Genomic DNA, 26,309 nt, shown 5'->3' with positions numbered 1-26,309 from the left:
TGGAGCGGGGATGGCGCGGGGATGGGGAAAGGGGATGGGGAAAGGGGATGGGAGATGGGAACGGGGATGGAGTGGGGATGGAGCAGGGATGGGAATGGGGATGGAGATGGGAACGGGGATGGGAGCGGGGATGGAGCGGGGACGGGAGCGGGGACGGAGCGGGGACGGGAGCGGGGACGGGAGCGGGCCGGGAACGGGGATGGAGCGGGGATGGGAACGGGGCCGGGAAAGGGGATGGGAGCGGGGATGGGGAAAGGGAATGGGAACGGGGATGGAGCAGGGCTCGGAGCGGGGTCGGAGCAACTCCGCGCTCCCCCCGCATCTTCCCGCATCCCTCCGAGCACCCACAGCCGGCTCTTTGCAGAGCCCTTCACAGTGATAAAGAGGACACTGCATCCTCCCTGGTTCAGCCCCCCAAAAAATTAATCTAGCGGGGCAGAAAGGAATTGCAGGGTGGAACCGCAGATCCTCCTTCCAACAAGCGTGGGGAGCTCCCAGAGCCACGCCAGCCGCATGAGCGGGTCCGCGGGGCTGAAAGGGCAGAGACAGGAGATGCTGATGAAAGGAAAAGCATCCGCGCTGCCATGGCAACCGCGCCGCCGGGAGGATGCTCCTCTCCCTCTCCCTCTCCCTCTCCCTCTCCCTCTCCCTCTCCCTCTCCCTCTCCCTCTCCCTCTCCGTCTCCCTCTCCCTCTCCCTCTCCCTCTCCCTCTCCCTCTCCCTCTCCCTCTCCTCCCTCTGGGTTACAGCAGGGTTTGTTTAGAGCTGGACTCCTCCAGCAGGTGTGTTATGTTTAGTCTCAGCCAGTGGACATAAAAAAGGAATTATCCCCATTTTGTTATTCCTTCAGGAAAGACAATGGGAACCATTTGCTTTTCCACAGGTACCTGCCCCTTGACGACTGTCTTTAGGAAAGTGCTCCAGCCTCAGCTAATTCCTTTGAAAATCCACTAAATAAAAGGCAAGTCACTTTTTTTTTCTTTTCCCCTGATTTAGAAGGACAAAGTAAAGACAAAATCCCGCAGATCTTTCATCACTTCTGATTGTTCAATGCCTTAGGACAATAGCTTGGTCTGCCTGACTCAAGGCTGACACCACTGCCTCGAGGTTTGGGTGACAAAAATGACAATAGAATCCCTCCCTCACTCTTGCAAAGTGATTGCCTGAATCCGTGGGCTGTGTTGTTGACACGGGGAACCATTTCTTGCTCTTTTCTTGCTGTGGCTTTGCCAGCCCTCATATTTCCATAAGTTTATAGCATTTCCAGTGCACCCCTAGAAAGTACAGCCCTTCTGCTTCATTTCAGAGGCATAGAAATTTATTTTAGTTGCCTGACTTGCTATATTTATATAATTCATATATTCTAAAGCTCTTATATTGCTTCCTTTCTATTTTTTCTGGCCTCATCCCTGCCCAATCAGATATAAATAAAGTTTGACCTTCTAGTTTAGCTGGTGAACTGTGTGATCCTGCTGCAGTGTTCATTGGCAATCTGTAGTGCCCCTCTGTGTACACACACACATCCAAGCACGACCTCAGCTCATTTTTACATGCTCTACTTTGCTCTTTTTGTGATACAAGTGGTGCACTGGCCTAGGAACTAAGTTTTACAGCCTTTTGTATCTATGGAAAATCAGCAATATATTAATCACAGATCTACATAGATTAATGACAGGGAAAACTCAGAATTGGAAACTATGTCCAAAGATAAAATATCCACAGATGCTTACAGAACTTTCCATTTTTGCTGTGAACCACATGAAGTTTTTTGATGGGTCATCTGATATTCTCACAAGATCCCCGTGTCCAACATTGACACACCCAGGCAGAGACAGATTTCTCTGGTTCAGTTGACAATATTACACTGAGATAAATGGCTTACAAGGTTTTGTTTGCTGCACCCACTGCGTTACACCAGGGGACTAAATGAGTCTCCTTTGAGGACAAAAGAAAGTCATATGTCCCTTTAATTGAAATCGCTCTTTTGGAATGGTACAAACAACCAGAAAATGAACACAGAATTGTTCAATTTCTGTTGCATAAAAGAGAAAAATGCACTGCTTTTCTAAATTGTTGTAAATAACACTTTTAAAAGCTATATCCCTTTCTTGTCCTGTTTCCATCAGTGTACTAGCAAAGCAGCTCTGTGATCCAAAGTCAGTAATTTTTGGATAAAAAATTATGATTTTCTTTATTTTTAATTTATATTGTTATTATCTGTTCTCTCAGAAGAAATTTCATTTTCCTCATGGACTTAGAGTAGGTAATTTCTGTTGCTCCATGCCATAGAGAGCAGGAAACAGGGAATACAACACAGCTGGCTGGTTGAGACAGCTGTAAAATCAGCCTCCTCTGAAACTCTTCTTAGTAGAGGAGGCAAAAACCAGAGTTTGGGACTTCAGGATGCAGTGATGTAAGGTGTGTAAATCCTGTTCATTCAGAGCCTGGGCTCTTGGGCTCCCTGAAGTGAATTCAGGCAGAGCCACACAGCAAAATGCATGGAGGAAGATTGGCTCCCACCAAAAAACTGCTGAAAAACAATGGTTGTTCTGGGTGATGTCTAGACAGTCCCACTGCCTGCTAGAGACCTACAAAAGTGGGAAGTCTTTTGCTATGCTAGCAAAGCACATGGGAAATAACACACAACACAGTCCCAGGGATTCCAATCAAATTAAGGCACGTGCTTACAGGCTCTGCTGAGCTGGAACCAAACTGCATTAGCTGGCTTTAACCTCTTCACAGAGCACAAACACCAAGCTGGAAACACCTGCCTCAGAGACAGGAGAAGCCAAGTTCTGCCTGGTGCCTGCTGAGGTGGTTCAGGCTGATGCTGAGCTCAGTGTGGCTCTGGGTTTCAGCAGACCAAAGGGTTAATTATGGTGTGCTGTGATTTGGGAAAAAGAAGTCAAACTAACCAGAGGTCTTGGCCAAAGTCTCTGTTGATTTTGAGAAGGATGTTCCTGTGCATGGAAAAAGGAATCTTCTGCATTTACAAAGGGATGGGAATAAAAGGATCTGCCAGCAGCACCATCTTCTGAGAGATGAGATGAGACAAATGTAGGGTGGCTTAGAGCCTGCAGTCAGTGGAGAGGCACCTGCTTCTGATGTGGGTGAATTCAGTCCTGTTTTGTCACTGTTTATTCTAATAAGGATCATTATCAACACTACCTGAGCCACCTTGCCACACTGCAATTCCTGCCATTGCCACTGCAGCTCCTCACAGGGACAGTGTGTGCTTTACAAGTTTGCTGCTTAATCCTATTCTTTTTAACTGCAGTATGATTTTTTTTAATCTTAAATGCTAATGAGTGGTGTGCTGAAATTCTGTTCCCTCAACACCATGGCAGAGCTCACATGAAACTCATGGTTTAGTCCCATAAGGGTTCCAAACTGAAAAGGGTGTGAGATCCACGGATGGTACACTTTTATGTGAGCAAAATTAAACTTACTCAGCACTGGAAACCTGTTAGGGATTGCTGATGGTATTCATTCTGAAAGCCATTACAGCTGGACCTGGGACTTCACTTCCTGGCAATTTGCAGGTGTCCATGGACCATGTTGAAATAGTCAGGCTGAGTTTTTCATGCTTAAAGCCTTTAGATGTGTAAGGAACTGACTCCTCATCAGCCCGTTTTCATCAGGCCACATCCCAATAGAGTTTTTTTTTGGTTGATTTCACTTTTTTTGAGAGATCTTTAATCATGTCCTGCCTTCATGAGGAGACTGAGCATTTGCCTTGGGAAACCTCAGGATGTGAATTGGATGTCTCACAGACAGCTGGTCCAAGCCAAAGCTCTCCATGTAACGAATAAATATCTCTGACTATTTATGTTTTCTCATTGAAACATGGTCAGTCTCAATACAAAGCAACAGAATTTATTTATCAACACTTGCAAGAGCAACCAATGATAAGCAAGTCTCCTTTTTTATGTGCTGCAGGAACCCTTGAAATGCAATTTAGTTCCAAGCAGAAGTCCATGTTTTTCATGATTGTCACAAACACTGGCAGCAGTAAAAGGGTGCCTGTTCAGCTCACCCATAACACTCTAATAGATACAGACCAGAAAGCAGAAATTAGTATAACATAATGTAACATGATGCAATAATATGATATGAACCTGAGAGACAGAAAGGAATAAAAGAATGATCTCAGAAGACAAAGCAATATCCTGACTCGTTTTGCACAGTCCAGTGAATGGTTTCTCAGCCCATCTCTCCAGAAACTGGCAGAACAGAATCAGATGACAAAAGGGAAAAGCACTTCTGAAATTATAGGAAACATCCTTTTTCACAGTCATTATCCAAATTACATTGCAAGACAAATATTTTCTCTTTTAAACTCACATATCTCATTAAAGTGTCATCCGAAAACTACAATCTAACCAGGAAAATATAGAAACTCCCAGCACTACTGCTTTTTCCTGGGCAGGGAAGGGAGGGATGAGGCTGGTCACATCTTTTGCGCTTCCACAATTTTCAAGGACCCATTCACCAGATTGCCTCGCCTCCCATATTCCACAATTGTCTACTGGGTAACCAGAACAATCTTATAAAATAAAATAAATAAATACAATAAATAAATAATCAGATAAATAAATAAAAATAAAATAAAATGTAAAGATTAATTTTGCTTGCTACTTTTTACTATGGTTGCCTGCTACTTGCAAGCTGCTCTTCAGAGCCTTCAGTGTTATACATTCCACATCATCTAAATCTATATCAGCACTGGATCATTGAATTTCTGTTAGCATATTAGAAGAATAAAATACAATATCACAATATCAAAAGTACTTTTGACTTTGTTTCATATGAACACTTTCAAGGATAAAAACATCAGATGTCCTGACAAATCTGCAATAAAATTCACATCAACTCTCCTGGTGCAGAATCAGATCCAGAGAAAATCTGGAATGATTTGGTCTGCAGACTTCAGCCTATGAACATCTCACAAGGCTCCCCTCACAGATAATGCAGATAAAGTGTTATTTATTCAAAATATGGAAGGGAGCATTGAAGGAAAGCAATACACAGTGTAAGTGTTCAGAATGTGAATGCTCCATCCAAAATCTTCTGGCATTTTCATTCCTTCTGTTGTCCTGGGGAGTGGCTGTCACTTTGGTGACACCTCTTGTGAAACAGTGGCTTTGCTGCCCTCATTGACACATGGCTGGTGTGAGCTGCCAGCTCTTCTCCCTTAAATTCATGTGGAGACCTCAATGTCCTGACAGAAGTCCATGGAACTAGTTCAGATTTGGCCAGACTCCTGGAGAGCAGGATTTAACAGAAAACAGAACTATTTCAACCAAAAAAGGTCTCCAAATTTCCCCAGTGAAATGACACTGATACATATTTTGCTCGTGGCAGTAACACCCCTGTGATAAACTACAGGCATATTTGATAATTTGAAATAGCTTTGATACTTCCAGCTTTTATCTGCTGTAGGATTACACCTTGCAACTCCCAGATTAAAAAAAAAAAAATCTTCCTACCCACATGGACGTATTTTACTAAAATTACACAACCTTTGGGCCTCACACTACTAACACTCTTCAAAAGTTCAGTCTAAAGTCCAATAACACCCCAGTCATCCAGAGCCTCCTACCATTAAAAACCTAATGCATTTGTGTAAAAGGGAAAAACCCCAGACACACCAAAACCATTTGTTACGGGGAGATCTAAAATGATTTTTTTTTTTCTTTCTCTTCCAGGTCATATTCCAAAAAAGGTGAGCTATAGAAGCTATGAGATATAAAAGCAGTATACATAATTTAATTGATTTTTTTTAACCATTACTTTTAAAATTAAATGTGATAGAAGATTTCTCATGGGACAATCCAAATGGTCCAGTTAGATGCAGGTGGACCCACCTACTCTCCAGTCTGTGCAACCATTCTGAGCCTGTGCCAGCAAAACTTGGCTTTCCCTTTCTGACTTGCAGCAGGAGAAAACTTTCCTGAACTGCATTTCTGTGAAGCCTGTCAGAGAGCACGAGTCTGTTCCCTACAGTGAGACCCTTCTTGGTTTCCTTCGAGTGCTGAAGTTTTACTTTGAGTGCCTGGGATCACTCAGATACGAAAAGTTGTCTCTTGAATCTGGCAGAGCTTGGACTGAGCCTACACCTCCCTTACCTTCAGCTGGAACCTAGGCATACCTTATCCAATGTTTTGGGGTTTTTTTTCTTTTTTGGAATTCAACTTACAGGGTGCTTTATCCCTCTGCCTCTGTGGGACACCCACACATGTGTAGTCCCTGTTTCAGCAGGAATGTTTATTCATGTATCTGCTACTTTTCAGAAAATAACTCACTTCTGCAGGCAAACATTTATGGGAAAGCTGTCAGAAAGAATTCTTCTGACTGGCTTCAGCTCTGAGATACACTAAGGAGCAGAAAAATCTTACAGTGCAAATTGGAGGCAGCCCATGCTATTATTATATAGACACAAGCAGATGTATCCAAGATGATTCCCTCATTCTTAAGCCAAACACTCCAGTGATTTAAGCAACTTGGTGACTATTTGGAAATTATTGACTCAGTCCCCAAATTCAGTTCATGCTAGAGAGCCTTCCTTACAGCAGGTTTCCCCTTAAAGCTGCCAAAGAAGGTGATATGCTCCCTCTCTTGCTTTCCACTTGCTCAGGAGTGAAGTTACATTGGCTGCTGACAGAATTCCCTTTGCTTTGCACCCCGTGGCTGTAAGAACCTGAATGCAGCACTCACAGCCACGGTTCTCCCCTCCTGGACAAGACAGCTCCAGGTTCAGTGCCAGCCTTCTCCCACTGAACCCTAGCAAAATTTAATTATCTGTAACAAGCAAAGTAAAAACCTGCTTCCTTTTTCAATCCTGCAAGCTGTACCCTCCCTAACCAGCACCTAGCCTGCTTAAATTGAGAGAAATCACTTCTAGCTGGCCATGGTCACACCTGGAACTGGCCCAGTTCTCCTTTAAACTTGAGTGAGCTGGGAAAAGGCACTGCCTTGCAGAGGTAAGGCTCTAAATAACTTTGCTAAGCCAGATCACAATCAGTGCAAACATCCTTGTGGAGCTGCCAAGCAGTCTCTAGGTTTACCCAGTGTTCTGCCAGGCTGCTCCTGGTGCACTTGGATCCTTAGGTCCTGCACCTTGTGCTTCAGAAGCAGAGTCATGCTCCCCTTACCCCAGCAATGCATTTATATAACTGCACAGACAGGGCTCTTTTTGCAGTGTAGAAAGGGCTGGGAAATGACTGTGGTTACTCACTTAGAGGAATTTCCTTTCTCCCCAAATAGTCCCACTCCTTTCAGCAAGGGGCCACTCAGTGTGAATGAAGAGGAAGAGGTTGCTCATTAATTATTTTGCACAGCTGAGCTTGTCCTTTATGATTTTAGCTTCTTTTCTAATCTGGAGGTGCACAACCATGGAAGGTTTTTTTTGGCTCTGTGGAAGGCAAAGCTGGAGCTGGCAGGGGGGAACTTGCTGGCTGGAGTCAGTTTGTTGATCCTGCCTGTTCTGTGACATTTTTTTTCCCCCAAGTCTGTTCCATCTTTGGAAAGTTACCCTGCTCAGATTGGAAATTATGAAGAATCTTCTTTCCTCCTTGCTTGTAAATTGGCTTCTCTGGACTCCAAAAATCACTGCTTCCCTAATATATGAACAGAAATATGGATGGAAAGTTCAAATGTGTACCACTAACAGTAGATAGTAATGAAGTCTGTATTTATGAACTAAGTCAAATTCTGCTTTCATTACTTTGAACTCACTAACCTAAGGAGAAAATGCATGTATTTGTGGGCTTCAGAAACCTGAACATCTATAAAACAGTGGAAGAGTAGTGGTATCATGCTGTTTTCCAAGCCTTTTCCAAAGCCTTAGAAGTCTTTGACACCTTTAAGTCCACCAAAGAAATACATTGAAAAATATGTCCCTTTTTTAAACAGTTCTCTTCCTTAGGAAAGAAAGAAGTTTAGGCACACACCTGTTTAAGATTCAACTTTTCTTAACTATCAACAGATAGTGAAAGAGATGCTGGCAGGGAGTTCTTCCACACCTGAGGATACAGAATTACAAACAAAAAAGGAGTAAGAGATGCTCCCAGCATGCAGACCCTGCTGGTAGCTGAGAGGTCTCCCAGTTGTGCATACATTACTCTGCAAGCCAATGTGCACAGAGTCGTGGCATATCGAGGCAAGAGCTGTATCAACCTTTACCAAGGTGTGATACCTGTGCAAATCATAGTACACACACAGAGAAAACAAAATAAGAATTGATCTGTGACCAACAGTGCTTCTAGCAAAAGCACACAGTTCTTGACCTGCTCCAACTTTGGTCACTCCCTGAAAATTTTCCAGGGGAATCTGCTGGGTGCTGTTGCCACTGTGTAAGACTGGGTGCACATTAAAATGAAATACACACATACAGAAATAAGCATTAATATGATCAAATAAACAGCAGAAAATACTGCAAAATCTCATTGTGCAAAACCTACAGTGTTGGAATGAGCAATTCATGTCCTCACTCTCACATGTATTTGTACAGGGAGGCACAATTAAGGAATCTGACATCCTGGTGGTGTTCATTGCTCTTTCACAGCGTTCTGGTATTGCCAGAGACAAGGCACCTCTGTCCCACAAGGATGAACTGTCCCACTCTTAAGAAAAGTTCCTCAGAGAGACAGAATTTATCACCTTCTGAAGGGATCTCTCCCCATGAGGACTACATGTAAAACAAGCTTATTGCAGATGCTTGACTTTCACAAGCTGAAGTCAACAGCAATGAATTCCTTTCCTGCATTAGTCTGTCTGCTTGGAAAGTTGAACATAATGGCACTTCACTCTCTCAGAGTGCTCATCTGAAGATCACTAGTGTAGGTATTGCAGTAAAAATACTCCAAAGAGGCACAAAGGTTTCTGGAAGAAAAGAGTTTGAAATAAATAAGCCCACAGCTTCACAGGTTTTAGGAAATGTATTTCCATGGGAGGAGAAAAGGCAGGAATTATGAAAAAAGCTTGTTTTGGACATCAATGAGGCACAAGGAGATTCATTCTTCTTACCAGATCCTAATGTTCACCCCTGTGACAAAAAGAAGCCTTGGTTGTTGATGCATCCAGAAGCACATCAGTAATGCCAAGATATCTGTTGCAATAAAAATATATCAAGTATTCCAGGATAATGGTAAACACAGACTGTCATTGGATGCTGAGAGAAGTTACCACAGTGGAGTCCTGTAGGAATTCTCATCAGGCTGAAAAGAGTGGGCATTGTACCAACATAAATGTTTATTATTCATAGCAGTTAAGGGAATATACATTTAAAAACCCTTCATCATTAGCCTCATTCACAAAAGCTGTTCATCTGCTCCTCTGTGGATACCACAGCCCAGATTTTCTCCCCAGTCTATGTGCAGTCCAACTTTCTTTGTGTTCCTAGCCAAAAAGGCACAGTCTGCTCCATGTGAGGGTGCAGTTTCAGCAGCCATGTATCTATTTATCACATTTATTTCACAAATCAAATGAAATAAGAAAAAGGGGCTTTGAATCTCAAGGATCATTTTTGACCAATTATTGTAGAGGCAGCTCTAGTTAGTAAGCAGAAAGCATTAGTGATTTTGCACTAAATAGGAGTATTGTCCTTGGACTGTGATTTTAGCACATTTCCTGCCCTTCAACAATGCAACTTTTGATTTAATTTTGGTTTTTTTAAAAAATAAAAAGACATGCCTTTCTATAGGGATAGAAGAGACAAAACCACGCAGAAAACTGCTGCATCTTTCCAGTAGAAACATCCTCTCTCACAAATGATACTCTAATATGATAATCTAAATGAAAGCTTGCAAAAGGAAAAGGAAATCTCTGAAACTCTCCAGCAATTCATCAAATATCCCTTCATCCTGAAGAGAGAGGGCCCCACATGGGGAGGGACAGGGTTGGCTCCACACCAGGGTGCTGTGCTGGACTCAGAGTGTGAGATAAGGAGAATTTTCTTGACCAAATGCAGGCACTGGCTGCACTCCCTGAGCTCAGTCCCTCTCAATACCCCTGTGCTTGTCCTTATCTCCTCCCTGCTGTGAAATGCCATCCCTTGGCTTAAACCTCACTAAGCAGAATTTAAGCCAAGGCACATGGCCTTAATTTGGGCACATGAGGAGCAAAGTCCAGTTATTGAGAGCAAACTGGGTCAAACTCCCCATGTTTACAAGCTGTAAAAAATTATTAATTGCTTTTAAAAGCTTATGAGCTGTGTGAGTTTTTTCTTAAGTAACTTTTGCAAGGATGTGAAATGAAAGGCTAAGTCTGAGACATTTGGCTGTCCTTGCACTCCAGGGTACATGAATCCTCTGGGAATATTTGCAATTTCATCCAATAACGTCTTTTATTTTCCATTTGCTTAACTGTGTGGCCAACCCACAGCCCAAGACCTAAAGCTCTTTCATCACCTCAGTTCATTCCAATAGCAAATTGGCTTCAAGCTCCTCTGTAAGTTGTGCCAAATCATATCAAGCCCACTAGAGAGGCAAGATGAACTGTATCTTTTACATTTCATGAGTTCTCAAATGGGAAGGTTGTTACGTCGATTGAGAACTATTTGTGGTCAAATTTTTTTGTGAAAAACAATCTGTTAAACACACCAGCCTAATTATAGGGGTTCAGTTTCTGCCAAGATATAATTAATGGTCTCACAGTGATAGTAAGTGCTCTGAGAGTTCATTTTGAGATGAAACTTGGCCTGAAAGACCCATGTCCAGGACTTTTATTTTTGCAAATACAATTTAGAATAGGATAATTATAGTAACTCTGAACTTATCTTTTAAACACATTAAAAATTATTTGCCTATTTCTAGCAGAACTATAAATTTTGAAGCATGGGTTTCTATCACTTCCAGCACTGTAATTTGGGGTGGCCACTGTTGTTTAGTCCTTCGTGCAAGGATCAAGGGACAGGATCAAATGACCAAGTGCAACTACAGAAAATTAAGCTAAATGCCAGGTTGGATACAAACAGGAAAGGGATCCTCTCTCTTCACTTGCCCTCAGCTCAGTCAGCTGAGAGCAGTTATTTGAGAGCAAATCTTTAAAGCCATGAGACAGCATGAGCTCCCCACCCCTGCACTGCTGCCTCACCAAAGGCCAGTAGAGTGCTCTGGGGGCACAAAAATGTCATTTTGAAGGCAGGGCAGGTCATCTTGGGGTGAGCCACGGGCTGAAGTGCTGACACTGGAGGGAAAGTGCCATGTGTGAGTCTGTCTGTGCCTGTGAAGTGTCTGGCTCAGCAGCTCAGATCCTGTCTGCTGCCTCTGTGATGAGCAGCAGAGTCACTGTAAGGTGACAGTGTTCTGGTTTTTGGAGCTCTTCCATGACATGATGGCACAAAACCCCACCCTGCCACCATTGCAGTGGCACCCAGTGAGCTGAGCATCTCCCCAAGGAGCTGCTTGGAAACAGTCCAGCTCAAGATGTTGTATTTCTGACACAGGCTACCTTGCTTCCCTTCCACATTTCTAAGTCAAAAAAACTGAGAAAACCACTTAAATTTCTCATTTTTCAGCCTACAAGTAACTGCAAGCTAAGAGCAGTTTCAGTCCTGCTTAAGGGGAGAGCTAAGGATTTCCCTTGCTGGGCAGAAAGCTCTCTGTAAGTTAGAATTAAACTCTATCAGAGCAATTTACAAAAAGATAAACTCAGGCATTTAATTCCCTATCTGGAGAACTGGATACGGTGAAGAAGCTGAGATTAATCTGCATTTATCATCTCCTGGTATTAGGGCTGGCAAGGTAATCTGCTCTTATGTAATTGGACTAATAGCTGTGGTTTATCAACATCATTGAATCAGTGCTGCCTAGTAAACTTCCCTTTTATCTCACAGTGGAGAAAAGGACTGGTTTCCTGGAAGCACATTCTCCCACATGATGGACATGGACACAGAGTCAGGGGCAGCCCTGGATTTTTTAATGGGGAAGAAGCAGAGATTGCTGGGTCTGGTGAGCAGGGCAGCAGCTACAGCTGCGCTGCTTGGGCTGGGATGGCTGCAACAATCCCTGAGAGCACAGAAACCCCAAATCCACAGTAATGCTTGTTAATCCTGCAGAGAGAAAACACAGCTGGAACAAAGGAAAAGGGCAGCTCGATCTGCTCTGCCATTGGGTGTCTCAAAGCAAATGAAGATTTTGTGTTTATTGGCTTCTTTGACAGTAAAGGATTACAAGGGGGAAGCACCTCCTCGTGTCGTGCCTCTGCCATGCTGATGAGCCTGCACTTTGCCAGGCTGCAATTTGCACAGACTGCATCATCCAAGGAGATGCTGCACAAGGAAAGAGGGCTGGGCATGCTCAGAGGCACTGGATGATGAGTGAGACTCAAGTAAATAAACAGAAATGGGAAAAGAAAACACAGGCCCAAGGAGTGCTTGCCTCACTTGGTTTGTTATTTGAGGCCTGTGGATCTTTTGCTTTTCTAACCATTTGCCCTTATAATTGGAGCAGTAATGGGTGAAGAGAAATCCTCAGTTCCTGCTGGTACTGCCTGTTTTCCAAGGTAAAGTCTTCTAAATTCCCCACACCTGAGTTTTATTTTTGTAAGTCCTGAATATTTACTTCCTCAGCGTGGGATGCCTTATAAAGGGAACATCAGTTTGGGTAAAGATGTGAAATTATGTAGAAATTGAGGAACATGAAAATCACAAAATAGTTATGCAAGGCCTAAGCAGAAAGCACAAGAGAGGAGAAAAACCTTCCTGACTTGAAAGGATTGGATGTGTGTTTTGAAGAGATGAGTCCACAAAGACCCAAAACACAGGAGAAGAAGTCAGGAGAGGAGATGACCACCAGCAGTAACTATTTACCAGTTTATTTGTTGTGGTTTATTCACTGAAAAGGTTGTCAAGCATTGGAACAGGCTGCCCAAGGAAGTGCTTCAAGGTGCAGTGTTGGACTTGGCAGTGCTGGGATAATGGCTGGACTCCATCATCTTAGAGGTATTTTCCAACCTACACAATCCTATGATTCTGTGTTTTTCCTCTATCTTACTGTCTGGTGCCTGGAGTTCACTGTTATCTTGTTAATGCTGATGTAAATTGGACCAAAAAAAACCCCAGTTTCATCAATGATGTGGCCATAAAGCCTTTTTTTTTTTGACCACAATAATGACAAAAAACATAATTATGGTCATGCCAAACAACGTGCCACTTACACCAGTCTTGTCAAAGTTTTCTATGTCACTTACTTTGATTAAAGGTGTGTCAGTGGAATTGCTGCCAGAACTTTCATTCTCTGAAACTGTCAATATTGATATAACATAAAAATGCCTCTTCTATATGTTAATGTCTTCTCTCAAGGGGAAAAAAAATTGGATCATCCTGTTCTTTATCTGTTTTTCTATGAAGTTAATTTAAAAGCCTGAAATAAGAGCAGCCCACTGAGATGAGCTTCTCTGATTCTCATCTTGGAGAGCAACAAGGGTTTCAGAACATGAATGTGATGTCCTTCAGGACTTTGCTGAACTAGTCCCTAGCTGACAGCATTTAAACAGCTTGGAACTGCCAGGATTCTGACTTTGCAAACCAGAGGGCCAGAGGAAGAGGGAGAAAAAGTCCCAGTGATTGTCAGCACCCTTGGCCTGGCACAGTTCATCCTCCTCTCTGGTCACTGGCCTGTGCTGCCCTTTGGGCCTGACACTGTGGTGCTGTGATGATATCTCTGAACAGAGCTACATCTTTATAGAGTTCATGGCCTGCACCTTCAGAAGATGTTAATTTCAAATAACATGACTTTCAGTGCCCAAAACTAGACTGATCAACTATGCTCTTGTATCCCATTGGTGTAATAATAAATTAATACATAATCAAGATCACGTATTTGTTGTTACAAGCCATGACAAAAGCCTAAGTGCTATGGATGCCACATTAGAAGTGGCTTAACTCCTTTTGCAGGTGTTTGCTCTCCAGTGTAGAAAACCTTTTCTTTTCATACATTCCTTGTGTTAGCTATCATGATTTTATAGATCAGTTTTATCTGGAGGAAGATATTTCTGTTTTAAACTTCCCTTCCCTTCCCTTCCCTTCCCTTCCCTTCCCTTCCCTTCCCTTCCCTTCCCTTCCCTTCCCTTCCCTTCCCTTCCCTTCCCTTCCCTTCCCTTCCCTTCCCTTCCCTTCCCTTCCCTTCCCTTCCCTTCCCTTCCCTTCCCTTCCCTTCCCTTCCCTTCCCTTCCCTTCCCTTCCCTTCCCTTCCCTTCCCTTCCCTTCCCTTCCCTTCCCTTCCCTTCCCTTCCCTTCCCTTCCCTTCCCTATCACTGATGGCACATGTTTGTGAGCAGGTTTTCCAAGTCGCCTGAGAGCTGCTACAGAACTGTGAGAAGCAAAGGCTGGGTTAAATCAGTAGGAAATTCTCTTTATTATGGCCACCCCTGGGGGTTCTGTGCATTTGTGCTCCTTCACTCAGTGCTCTCCATGTGCCACCTGCAGGCTGAAGCCACTCCATGTCCTCATGGGGCTGCTCCCAAGGTGCTCAAGGCAAGACTTGAATTTCTTTTAATTCCTGAATATAAGCAAGGCCCAAAAGCTGCATCTGCCCAACAAACTTAGGTTCAAACCCAACCTCCTCTTATTTTTATCATTGTCTATGTGGATAAGATGCAGATTCTTCCTTTTCTTCATAGGCACAGGTTTGAATTAATCCAGCTTTCCTCAGATCACATCCCAGAGCAAGAATTCCAGTTTCAAGGCTGTGCAGAGGGAAGGGAAGGGAAGGGAAGGGAAGGGAAGGGAAGGGAAGGGAAGGGAAGGGAAGGGAAGGGAAGGGAAGGGAAGGGAAGGGAAGGGAAGGGAAGGGAAGGGAAGGGAAGGGAAGGGAAGGGAAGGGAAGGGAAGGGAAGGGAAGGGAAGGGAAGGGAAGGGAAGGGAAGGGAAGGGAAGGGAAGGGAAGGGAAGGGAAGGGAAGGGAAGGGAAGGGAAGGGAAGGGAAGGGAAGGGAAGGGAAGGGAAGGGAAGGGAAGGGAAGGGAAGGGAAGGGAAGCTGCTACTCCTATCACAAGCTACAGTGCAATTCACCCAATGGGATAATCTCCACAGGGTGGAAAAAGCTGCCTGGCAGTGAATACTCAGGTGGTTCATTACGGAAAATTCTGGTGAAGAAACCTTGTGTCTAGATGTGATGAAAAGTTAATGAAACACGCAGAACATCCCTGTGATCTGCAGCTCATTTTGAGCAGAAGCTGGTCTCACACAGGTGCACCCAAGGATTCTGGTAAATGTTTCATGGGTATTTGTGCAGACCCCAGACCTGGAAGGCAGCAGGGAAGGGAGCAGCTAAACTGCCCTGTGCGCCTGGGAACCAGGACAGAGGGGAGGAAAAGGGGTCCTTTTAATTAATGAGAAACAGGACACCAATATGAAAGTGAACACAAGGATTTAAAATGTGTATTACCCTGGCTATCAGCTCAAAACAAATGAGCAGCTAATCATCTGAATGAGATTCTAACTAAAAAAACCAAAATATAGTGAAGAACATGATCCTGTCTATAGTACTGCTATTGCAAGATGAGTAAAATATTGGTTAACACACATTTTTCAGCCTATTGTTTGTCTGAGAAGCTTGCTGTGGTATCTGTGTTAGATCTGGCCTGAAAACAAGTGTAGAGAAGCAGCTGGTAGTGTGTATCATATGGCTCAATCCTGGTTTAGGTAGCAAATACATTAGAAAGTCAGATAGATGCTATCTAGGAAGCAGGGGGAATCTCCTATAATACCAAATACTCAGACTCTGTGAAGCTGCAGATAAATTTGTTCCAAAGCTCATAGCACCATGTAACACAACCAAAACCAGACTGTAATACTGAACGCTTAAGAGTTTACAATTTCTTTTGCAGCTATGTGTAAATTATGAATGCATTTTGCTGTTCTGGATTGTACAGTTTATAAGACCCAGCCTGCTTGGAAATTGGTTTGTCTGTTTAGACAGGCAGGGTGTGTGTGAAAGAGGAATGGATGACCAAGAGGCTCACAGCTCTGGAAATAACACCTCCTGACAGCACTCAGGGAGAGCAGCCCTCCACCCAGGCAAAGGCACTCAGCCTTGCTCTTGCAGCATTACATGCCCTGGCTGCCCTAGCAGGTGAGGCCCTTTTCCCTGTTTCACTTGAAAGAGGGAATTCAAGGTGTAAAATATAGTCATTGTGGCTGTGAATTTCTTACTCTATTTAAGTGCATAGCAGGGCCTGGTGGTTTTGCTAGGCTGCATTTCCACTGTGATTTGGCTTCAATAGAAGCAGTGAATAAAATGGGTGTTCTTAGTCTGTGTACTTAAAGATTGAAGAGTAGATCACAAAAGTGATCAAAAGGTAGGAGTAAGTAAGAGGTGGCAATAGAGTGACCAGTTCACAAGTGAGAATGGACCTGCTCAGCACCACCTACAAGAACTTTGCTCCAGAGTTTTCCCTTGAAATCCTCTTCCCCTGAGCACCACAGCTTGCAGGATTCTCAACTGCCCCCATGGGCAGAACAGCCAGGTATGTGATTTTCTCTCCTTTTTCTTGAAATTCTCTTTTGCCTGCTGGCAATAATTTGCTGCTTCCAGACATGCTTTGTAAAGCCATGATACCACTGGGAGTCATTGGTGAAGCAGCCTCAGAAGGGCTGCTGACCTGATTGCAAAGTATCCCATTAACAAAAACAGGACTTCTTTTCCCTCTGCTCAACCACCAGCAGGGTTTCTGCTTGATCACTCGCTGTGTGGGAGAGGAATCCAGACACTGCTGCATTACTCACTGGCCTGAACAGGGAAAGCCTCTCCATATGTTTTTCCTAATGTGTGTGTACACATTACAAACTGAACTTCTGAACTCCTGAATCAGTTGCTCTGATTTTCTGGTAGTGATAAAGGGATCAGACTAAGCTGACTCTGTCACAGGGAAAGAAAATGGCTTTTAACGTACTGATGTCTAATTTTTTCCTTGGTATTCATGCCAACCTTTTTGATGGGCACAGCAGCCTAGATATGCAAAATTGTTACAGCCCAGTTAGCATAAATCATAAATCTGTTCTGGAAAACATTATTGTGATATCTCTTTCCATCCTTCATTTCAAGTACATATTATTGTAATGTGTGTTCATGGCCTGTTTTATTCAACTGCAGTATCAGATACCTGAGATTCAAATGCCATTAATCCAGTCTTATATAGCTATCCTAAACACAAAGCAATATTGTATTTAGGATACACTGAGCACACTAAAGGAATGTGTTTAATTACCTTCAGTAGGTTTGAATAAAGCTGTAAGAAGGAGGTAATTGCTCAGGTAAGAAAGGAGCTGAGTTTTACAGGGGAAATATCTTTTTAATGGGAAAATGAACACTGGAGAAAGCCAAGAGTGCATTTGTTTGATTTGAAAAGCAAAGAGAAGATAGATATAATGATGCAGGATGACAAAGACCATTGCTCAGGAAGGAAACCTATTTATTTCAGTGGATAGAAGACCAAAAGTTATGGTCTGGCACTGATGTTGACAATGAAATGGCTTTCAAGGAATATATTTTCTCTGTGCAGCGTTTAAAGGCAATACCATAGGAAAAGAGATATTAAAACAACATGATTTCTGAGAGGCAATAGGTGTTGAGAGGGGAGAAAACGGGCAGTGGGATTCTAAAGGCAGTGACTCAGCTTTGTGAGCAGCTGAGAACACCCTGAGAGAGGCTGGTGAGGTGTCCTGACTCCAACCCCAGCAGTGCACAGCATGGGCCAGGCTCTGCTCCTGCTCCCAGCAATGCACAGCAGGAACAGCAGGAGCTGATGGCCAGGAAGCTCCACCTGAACATGAGCAAGAATTTCTTCACTGTGCAGAGACCAAGCACTGGAACTGATTGTCCGGAGAGGGTGTGGAATCTCCCTCACTGGAGATATTCCAGAACCGTCTGGATACAGTCCTGTGCCATGTGTGCTCTGGGATGGCCCTGCTTGAGCAGGGAGGTGGGAATAGATGACCCACCGTGGTTCCTTCCAGCCTGACCATCCTGTGATTCTGTAAAAACCTTGTGAACCCCCAGCTTAAAAATCAGACTCCAAATGGGCACTTGGGGGCAGTGGTTGCTCGGCTGTGAAGGAAGGCAGGAGCAATTCCCCAGCTGCTGGGCAGGAGCTGCCTGAACACTCCTTACTCAAAGACCTGGGATCTGAATGCAGCCTGGGCTAAACCATGAGCTCTTCAGGTCTTGGAGGGCTTCAGTTTTCAGAAGCACCTTAATGTGCTGTCACAGACCTAAATTATGAGGTGATTCTTTGGTTTTAACTTGTCTTCATTTCTCAGGGCAGCATGTAGCCAGGAAAGGGCTCAGGAAAAGAGGTGGGTGCTGTCCTTCAGACTTTGTCCCTCCTATTTATCTGTTAGCTTTTTGCAGAAGGAGAGGAGAAGCCTGACTCTGAGAAGGCCACAGGTGACATTTGTACCAGGACCCACTGCAGTGGATGTTGGGATGGACATTCTGGTTTCCAAGCGTCTCAATGAACATGTTATTTAATATCAACTCCTCAAACACCATTGAACTTTATGTCCTTCATTCATATTCTGCTTTATCTCCTTCAGACTGGTAGACACCAAGAAGAAGAGAACAAAACCCTTTCCTGTGTCCTGACACTCCTCAAACAACAGACCCAGCAATTTGGCAGGATAGCAGAGTAGTTGGAACTGCGTGATTTTAAAGGTTTCTTCTGACCCAAACCATTCTATGACAAAGGGGACAGATCCAAAACTTGCTAATGGTCTTCAGAAAGTCCTCTGAAAGGTGCAAAACTCCAAAGCTGTGGAGGTTCTTCAGCATGGGAGAAAAAAAAGAAGCACTGGGCATGGTTTCTGTGGGTAGCAAGGAGAGGGGTGCACAGAGGTGCAGGGGTGGATGTGGCTGCCCCTAACCCCACCCCAGCTGGTATTTGTGACCCTCAGAGCTCTGTGTCTGGGCAAACACCACTCACTGCCCAGGTGAAAACACCTTTTCTTTCATCAGGGCTTCCTTAGGAGAAGGACCAGGATGGAAGTAGGAAATCATCAACCCTACAATGAGGAGGGTGATGCATAAGCAGTTAGGGCTTCTTTAAAACTTCTTGATGAAACACAGTAAGGGTTTTAGGATTTTCTCACAAAGGGTTTTATGAATTATAATTTCAAGGTTCAAAAGGACAACTAAGACAAATGTCAAGGCCTCACTCTTCAGAATTATTCCAAGAAGGGTAAAGCAATCCAAAGAAAATAATGATGATGATTTCCGTGCTCCACCCCCATCAGAAATTTGGGATTAATTTTAACACACCAAAGTTTAGTGGTACAAACAAATAGCAGAGAGAAGATTTATAATTTAATTTTGTTTCTTTTATTCTATGCCAAATTGCCCAAACTCTGTGATGCATTAGGACATTAAAAAGCATAACTGTCAAAATCAAAGGCCAATGAAAAAAACTCTTTAAAATTAAAATAATGAGATCTCTTTGTCCTCCTCTTATGAGATCTCACTTTCATAATTATATAAGAAAGACTGAATTAAGTCTGTAAGTGCAAAACAAAACTCGTTTTTTAAGATGTATTAAATTTGTCATGTTTTATGTGCAAATCACGGCTACTAATTTTATGCATTATTCATTTTTTAAATAATCTGGGTTTTGGCCCCCTCAGCTTGTCAACCAAGTGAGGCAGTGCAGTGTTTCACAAGAAAGAAACTCTGTGGAAGAAAGGCTGGAGAAGCCATGGCCTTCAGGGGTGCTCCTGACATGAGTCCTAATGGACCCTGAGCTTTCTGCTCCCAACATTTATTTAACAGGAGAGCTCCTGGAGGTGCCCTGGATCACTTCAGGGGGTGCAAAGGCATGGCAGGAGTGAGATGTGCTCCAAGCAGAAGGACCTGGCTGCTCCTGCAGCGTGGCTTTGATGTTTTTCTCAGAGGCAAACCCAAGTGGAGAGACTGAAAAAGCTGAAAGATAACCCAGCATCTAATTTAAAGTCTATTATTTTCTACTGGCTTTGAAGCAAATTAAAGCAGGAGTCCTGTTTGTTTGCTCTAGTAGTTCCAGGACCTGTCCTTCTTGCAGGGTTAATTTTATTTTATCTTTTATAATTTCTGAAGACATTAAAAATGAGAACTTCCTTTGGTCAACCAGTTCAGCCCATTCCTCAGCAGAGAGCTAGATAGGAAAATTCATGGCCTAACCTTGGTAAATTTAACAGAGACTGCCACCAATGGGATCAGTGCTAAATCTACATAAATGCTGCCTGAGGCAGGTCCAGAAAATGGGTAGAAAAGCAAGGAAAGTTTGTAGATATTCAACTATCATCCATCACTACTTGGTAACAAAGCAGAAAGAATTAAAGAAAATATTACTCTGATATAATCCTGTTTTGTTGGCTGAAGAAAAATAGAGGCATAACTAATAACATAATAAATGTATAATATATAATATATAACATATAATACATAATATATAATATATAGTTATAATATATAGATATAATATTATTTATATAATAATATATAATGTGTAGTCCTTAATACATTCCCCTGAAAATGGTAACAAAGATCTGAGTTTTATCAGTTTTGCATTGTCCCAAACAGGCCATTTACCTGTATGCATTGTAAAATTAACTTTTCTCAATTAATGCTAATATCAGTTCTTTTTGTTCTAATCAGACTGTTCCAAAAAAGTAATAAGCAATGTGGGATTAGCATTAATAAGGAAAAAAAGAAAGAAAAAAAACCCAAGCATATTATGCCTGCTGGGTGTTTGCAATTCCACTTCTACCTCCACTATTAATAAGGCTCTGGGTGAAATTGGTTTCTTTGATGATAGAAAAATAGTGACGTACTTCTAAAGGAATTTTTTTCCTTGCAGAAACTGTTATAAGCAGAGCAATTGTGTGGATGAAATGGAAGGCAAATGTCAGAAACAGAGCATAAATCCTTCCCTCACAAATCATTTGACAATGGCAGTGCCCATGCAAATATTCATCCAAAACCTGGCTAGCACAGCAGCCTGAAATCCTTTGCCTTGCCGTGCATCAGCTGTGTGGAGATGAAGATAGCAGAGCCTGGAGGAGCACAAGAGATGAAGTGCAGGAGCCACCTCACATCAACACACACACAGAACACAGCCCCTGCCTCTCAGAAGCTAAACAAGCCGTTCTGAGTGTGTTACAGATGATTTCCAGCCATGGCTTTGACTGTCACAAAAAGTGTGAATTTAATCCCTTACGGGGGGCAGGGGTTTGTTGACTGGAGACAGCTTTGAGGAACAGAGCACTTGAGTGTTTTGTATGTTGATGTTTCATGCCTGGGTAGAGAAGAGATGATAAAACCGCCACAAGTTTGGGTTTTACACGCTGGATGAAAAGCACTAGAGAGGTTTCATTATTGCAGTTCTTCAAAAGCTCTCCATTGTGCAGCCTCACTGGATGTGATGCATTCAAGCCATCAGGAAAGAAGAGTTGTGATATTTCACACATAGGGTAAGGAAATGAGTAAATGAGATACCACTGAGACACCTCTCTGTACCTGAGAGGCTTAAATTACCCTCACTGAACTGTTGTAAGGAGAGGGAGTGTGAAAGAAAACCAACTCAAAAACCAACTCAAATGAGAGGGGGAATTGAAGGACAGAGCCCTCCCCAGCCAGAGAGCATTCAGGGGCTCAGGCAGGGTATCATCCTGATTTACCAAGATATGAGTATTGGTCTAGTACTGATACCCAACTGTGACGGACAAAAGACTCTCTAACAATTTAAAGTTACAAAGTGAATGTTTATTCAGTGCTGGGCAGCAGCGTGGGGTAGCCCCCTAATACACACTACAAAATTACAGGTGGTCACAGAGTCTATTTATTGACAAAAGGTTTAAATAAATACGTATTCATAATACCAGCCCCTCCCATCCCTGCTTCCCATGGTAATTAGCTTGAATGGCTATTAAACATGCGTGGTTGGCTTCTTGAATTAAGTCTGGGGTCGTTTTTGTGGGGAGGGGTCTTAAAAGGAGGAAGTAAGGAGAGTCTTCCTCACCCTGAACTTTCGACCCTTTTCTATTAATGACAATACAAATGATTTCTGGGGATATTCCAATTTTTCAAAGAATGGGTTTCTGGTAGCGATTGTTCGTGCTTCTTCAGGCCTGCTTACCAGTTTCGTCTTTTCCCATTGTAAGCACACCTGAGCAAACATGAGATGACAGACAATCAATCAATTATTTAAGTTTAACTAAAATCTTAATTTTTCTAAGATTAGTGTTTCAATCCCCCCTTTGCTGTGGTCTGCAGCAGTGAACCCTGCAGCTTTCCAGGCCAGGGCCCCTTGTTAAAATGATCAAAGGGAAGCCAGATTACTGCTGTGTCCAACACCAATCCTCTACTGCACCCCTACTGCACACCCCTCTCCTCCTTTCTCTTTCTCTCTCTCTAAACAAAAATAATTTTTTAAAAAGTTGTTTATAAACTAAGACCCTGTTTCCAAGGACAAACACTGCTTGCAGAGCAAAGACAAGGGATTGTGAGTGATGCTGTTTGTTAGCCACTACCACTGCCACTGGCAATGCCTTCACTGCACTGCTGGGTCCCTTGCTCAGGTGCCTTGGGAATGCAGAGGACACCTGAGCCAGGGCCTTGGAGTGAGGATTGGATGGACTGAGCCTGAGAGGGTAAAAGGATAAAGCAGAAATCACATTTCTTCTGCCTTCAGGAGACTTTGAGGAGCCCCAGTTCTTCCCACAGCCTTTCCTGTCCCAGCTCAGCACCCAGCAGCCTGCATGGGGCTGGGTCTGCTCTGTGAAGGGCTGCAGCCTGGCCTCCTGCCCTTGCCTGGAACAAAATTAAATCTTCAGGACAGTTGTTGCAAACAATACGATCCTGGGATGGGAGCACTCTAAATGAGGTTTTGAAGAAGGGCATGGCATTTTTTAGTGCTGTAACATGAGAACAAATGAAGCATATAAACAATTTATTCTCATCTGTCACAGGAGCTGCCCCACGTAAAAGCCAGATCACCTTTGGTCAGTGCCAGAAGTATTTTTAGCAGAAGTAATATGAACAGTTCTAGGATCACTGTGCCTGTTTTTGAAAGCACATGTGCTTATTTTTGTTTCCAGGTTTAGATCAAAGAAAATGATTGGAAACACTCATAGGACATCCTGGTGCAAATGTAAGAAGATCATGTTTAGGCAAACCGGAGCACAGATTTTGGAGGATTGTGTGTTTGATTAATCAGTCTGGTAGAATTCTCCTGAGGAATGAGATCCATGCTTGGGCAGTGTTATAATTTACTGCCCAAATACAAGTGCCTGCAGTCCAGAGCACAGTGGGTCTCTTCCAGTGAAACAAAATCCAAAACACATCTTGCAACTCTGGCTGGTGGCTCCAGACATTTCCTGACAAGAATCTGCCTCAAATGCTTCATGCAAGATGTATGTGACAGGGAAGAAAGGCTTTCCTCAGGTTTGTCAAAATTTTGGGCCTGCATTCTGCAGAGAGAGACATTGCTTGGTGCCAGTACCAAAACACGTGTGACATTTGTGTATTCTCTATCCCCCTCTTTCATATTGCCAAAGCATATGGGAAGGGTACTACAGGGAGCAGCTTTTTCCATACAATTTTTCCAGATGCATCATCTTTAACACTCCAGCATGAATCTTGCTTGCTCTGCTGAGGCTGCACCATTGGGTATATCATGTCTTCTCTCTCTCAGCCCTGTGTTTGTGTGTCTGGCCTACCAACAGCATTGTTGCTCCCTGACCATGTTGGGTGCTGCTGGTTGACATGAAAATGAAGCAGAGCAGTGCTCCAAGTGGTTCCCAGCACAGAACCATTCCAAGGATACCAAGCAGGTCTCCAAGAACAGGGGGCTGTTTCTCCCAGAGGCTGTGGTGCTGTTAGGGCTGCTCACACTGATGTGCTGCTTGTGTGGTGCCCACCAAGAGCACAGCAGGTTTTGGCTTTAGCTGCAGCCACAGAAGCAGCCATTCTGTAAGAGGAATCTCCTCTGTGGCCTGGTGATGCAGCAGGGAGGTGTGGTCAGTGGTGTCTCTGGAGCCTGAGCTGACCACCTGTGTGTGTTTCAGAGTCTCTGTGTCCCAGCCCAAGCACCAGAGAAAGAGTCAGGAGACTCTTCTGTTGTTTCCAGAGGTGTTTATTTTATCTAATCTAAAAGTTCTTTCCCTGACCAGCCCAGGTCTGTTCAGCAGGTCAGCCCCAGGCACACTGCCCACCCCTGGGGTGGGATTATCTTTTTATACTAAAAACTATGTAAACATTATCTAAAATTATCTTCCAATACCTTTCACTTATATTTTACAGTCTGGTTCTATTCTAAACCATTCCAAATGTCCCAACATCACCCAAAAGATGGATGCTAGGAAGGAGGAAGAAGGACAGAACATGCCGAGATTCCTCCCTCTTGACCCCAGACCCTTATTATAAACAATCTTAAAAACCTGCTTTTTCATCTTGTAATAATCTAACTTACACTCTACTTATTTTTTGTGACTTGTAATTCTTCATGTAAGGGTGGTAGTTTTTCCCAGGGAGAGAAATCAAAGGCACAGGGGGTCTGGGCACTGTGCCAAGGCTCCTGAGCCCCTGCCTGGGTCTGGAACCATCCAGGGAAGCCAGAGGGATGTCTTGGGTTCCTACAGGGAGGAGGCAGAAGAAGAAATCTCTTGTGAGAGCTCCTTAGCCTTGGTGCAGCATGCCAGCAGGAGGGCTGTTCCCTGCTGTGCAGCTGGGCAGTGTAAAGCTGTGATTTGACGTTCTGGTGCCTTGGCATGACAGCACTGCAGGGCTTCAGCTGTGCAAGGTGTGGGTGCTGCCGGGGGGAAGGCAGGTGTGCCAAAGGATGTGCCCCAAGGCATCCCAAAGGATGGGCACTGTGCCTCAGGATCCACCTCCAGGGGCTGGCTGCTGCTGGGAGGGAGGGAAAAGAGGCAAGAGTTCAACATTATTTATTTCTAGAGTTCAACGTTGTTTATTTCTAGAGTTCAGCATTGTTTATTTCTAGAGTTCAACGTTGTTTATTTCTAGAGCTCAACGTTGTTTATTCACACATGGTTTGTTTCAGGAATTTCTGCAGTGGCGTCCCTAAAGCATCTCTCAGACACCTTCTGCTATGAAATGATGTCAGTCACACAGGATCCAAGATCATTTTATTTCTTGTCAATATCCAGCTGCTACAGCCCAAATTGCATAAAGGAATTGACACTTCAGGAGTCAGATCATGAAATCATTGAAATAGGCAAACCCTGTTTGCATTCAGGCCGTGTCTCTGAAGGTCTAACATTGATTTTAAATTCTGCAGCCCGTGCCTCCTGCTTGGGCCTGGCAGGATGAGATGCTGAGGCTGCTGAAACCCCACTGGAGACATAAACAGCAGCACGAGTGCCTGGGAAGAGAGGGGAGGCAACCTCCTGGAGGAGGGTGGGAAACGTCTGGCACAGGAATTGAAGACCTGTTCTCAACAAATGGCATCAAAGTGCAGAGCAAAAGTGCCTTTCCTCCACCAAAACACCCTTTAAATGTCCTGTGTGAGCACAGTAAAAGCCTTTTGGAGAGCACACTGTCTTGAATCACAGAAACCCTTCTAGACACCAATTTTATTCAGGAAGGTTTTCCATAACACCTTTGATAATAGGAAGTTGCTTTCCTGAATACTGGCAAGCAACCATTCTCTTCAGAACTTTGTAAATGCTAATAAGGTGGAGTTTGGGGAGAGGTTGTGGGGCATTTTTTCCCTTTTTTATTTTTTTTCCCTCAAGGAGAAACTGCTTGTGCAGCAACCAAGGTAGTCACCAGTGTTCAGTCTGCTACACTTCCTGAGGCCAGCCTTTAATAGGACATTTGGCTGCACAATACTTTATTTGAATGCTCTTCTTTGAAGGGCAAATAGTCATTATTATCTTTTTGTAGACACAGAATATTTTAAAGAAAAATTTTGGTCAGTCTTCTGTGTAGTGCAGAATAAAGGATACACAAAATGCAGGACCCCTGTAGGTACAAAATTGTTCTTTTATGTTTTAACTCTATTATACTTAGAATTCACCTTGTTTTTCCTTTTCTAATTTTTTCACTGTTTTTGTTCTCTTAGCTAGTATCAAGAGAGGATATATTGCTGCAAGTAAAATAAAAGCTTTTATCTAGGACTTCTCCATGCTCTAAAATTGCAGTTCTGTAAGCCCAAGTGACAGTTAGGTAGGGGACTCAACCAGTTAATGAGCAGCTCTTCATTAAAGTCACTGCAGGAAGAGCATAAAGTTCATTTGGTTTTCCTGTCCTTCACAGATGAGGCCTTGAAATTCCCTTTTGAATAAGTTTTCATTTTCTGTTAGTCTAAGTTTCTGT

Source organism: Catharus ustulatus, chromosome 2, assembly GCF_009819885.2.
Source record: "Catharus ustulatus isolate bCatUst1 chromosome 2, bCatUst1.pri.v2, whole genome shotgun sequence".
NCBI lineage: Eukaryota > Metazoa > Chordata > Aves > Passeriformes > Turdidae > Catharus > Catharus ustulatus.
Note: the sequence above shows the minus strand (reverse complement) of the source record.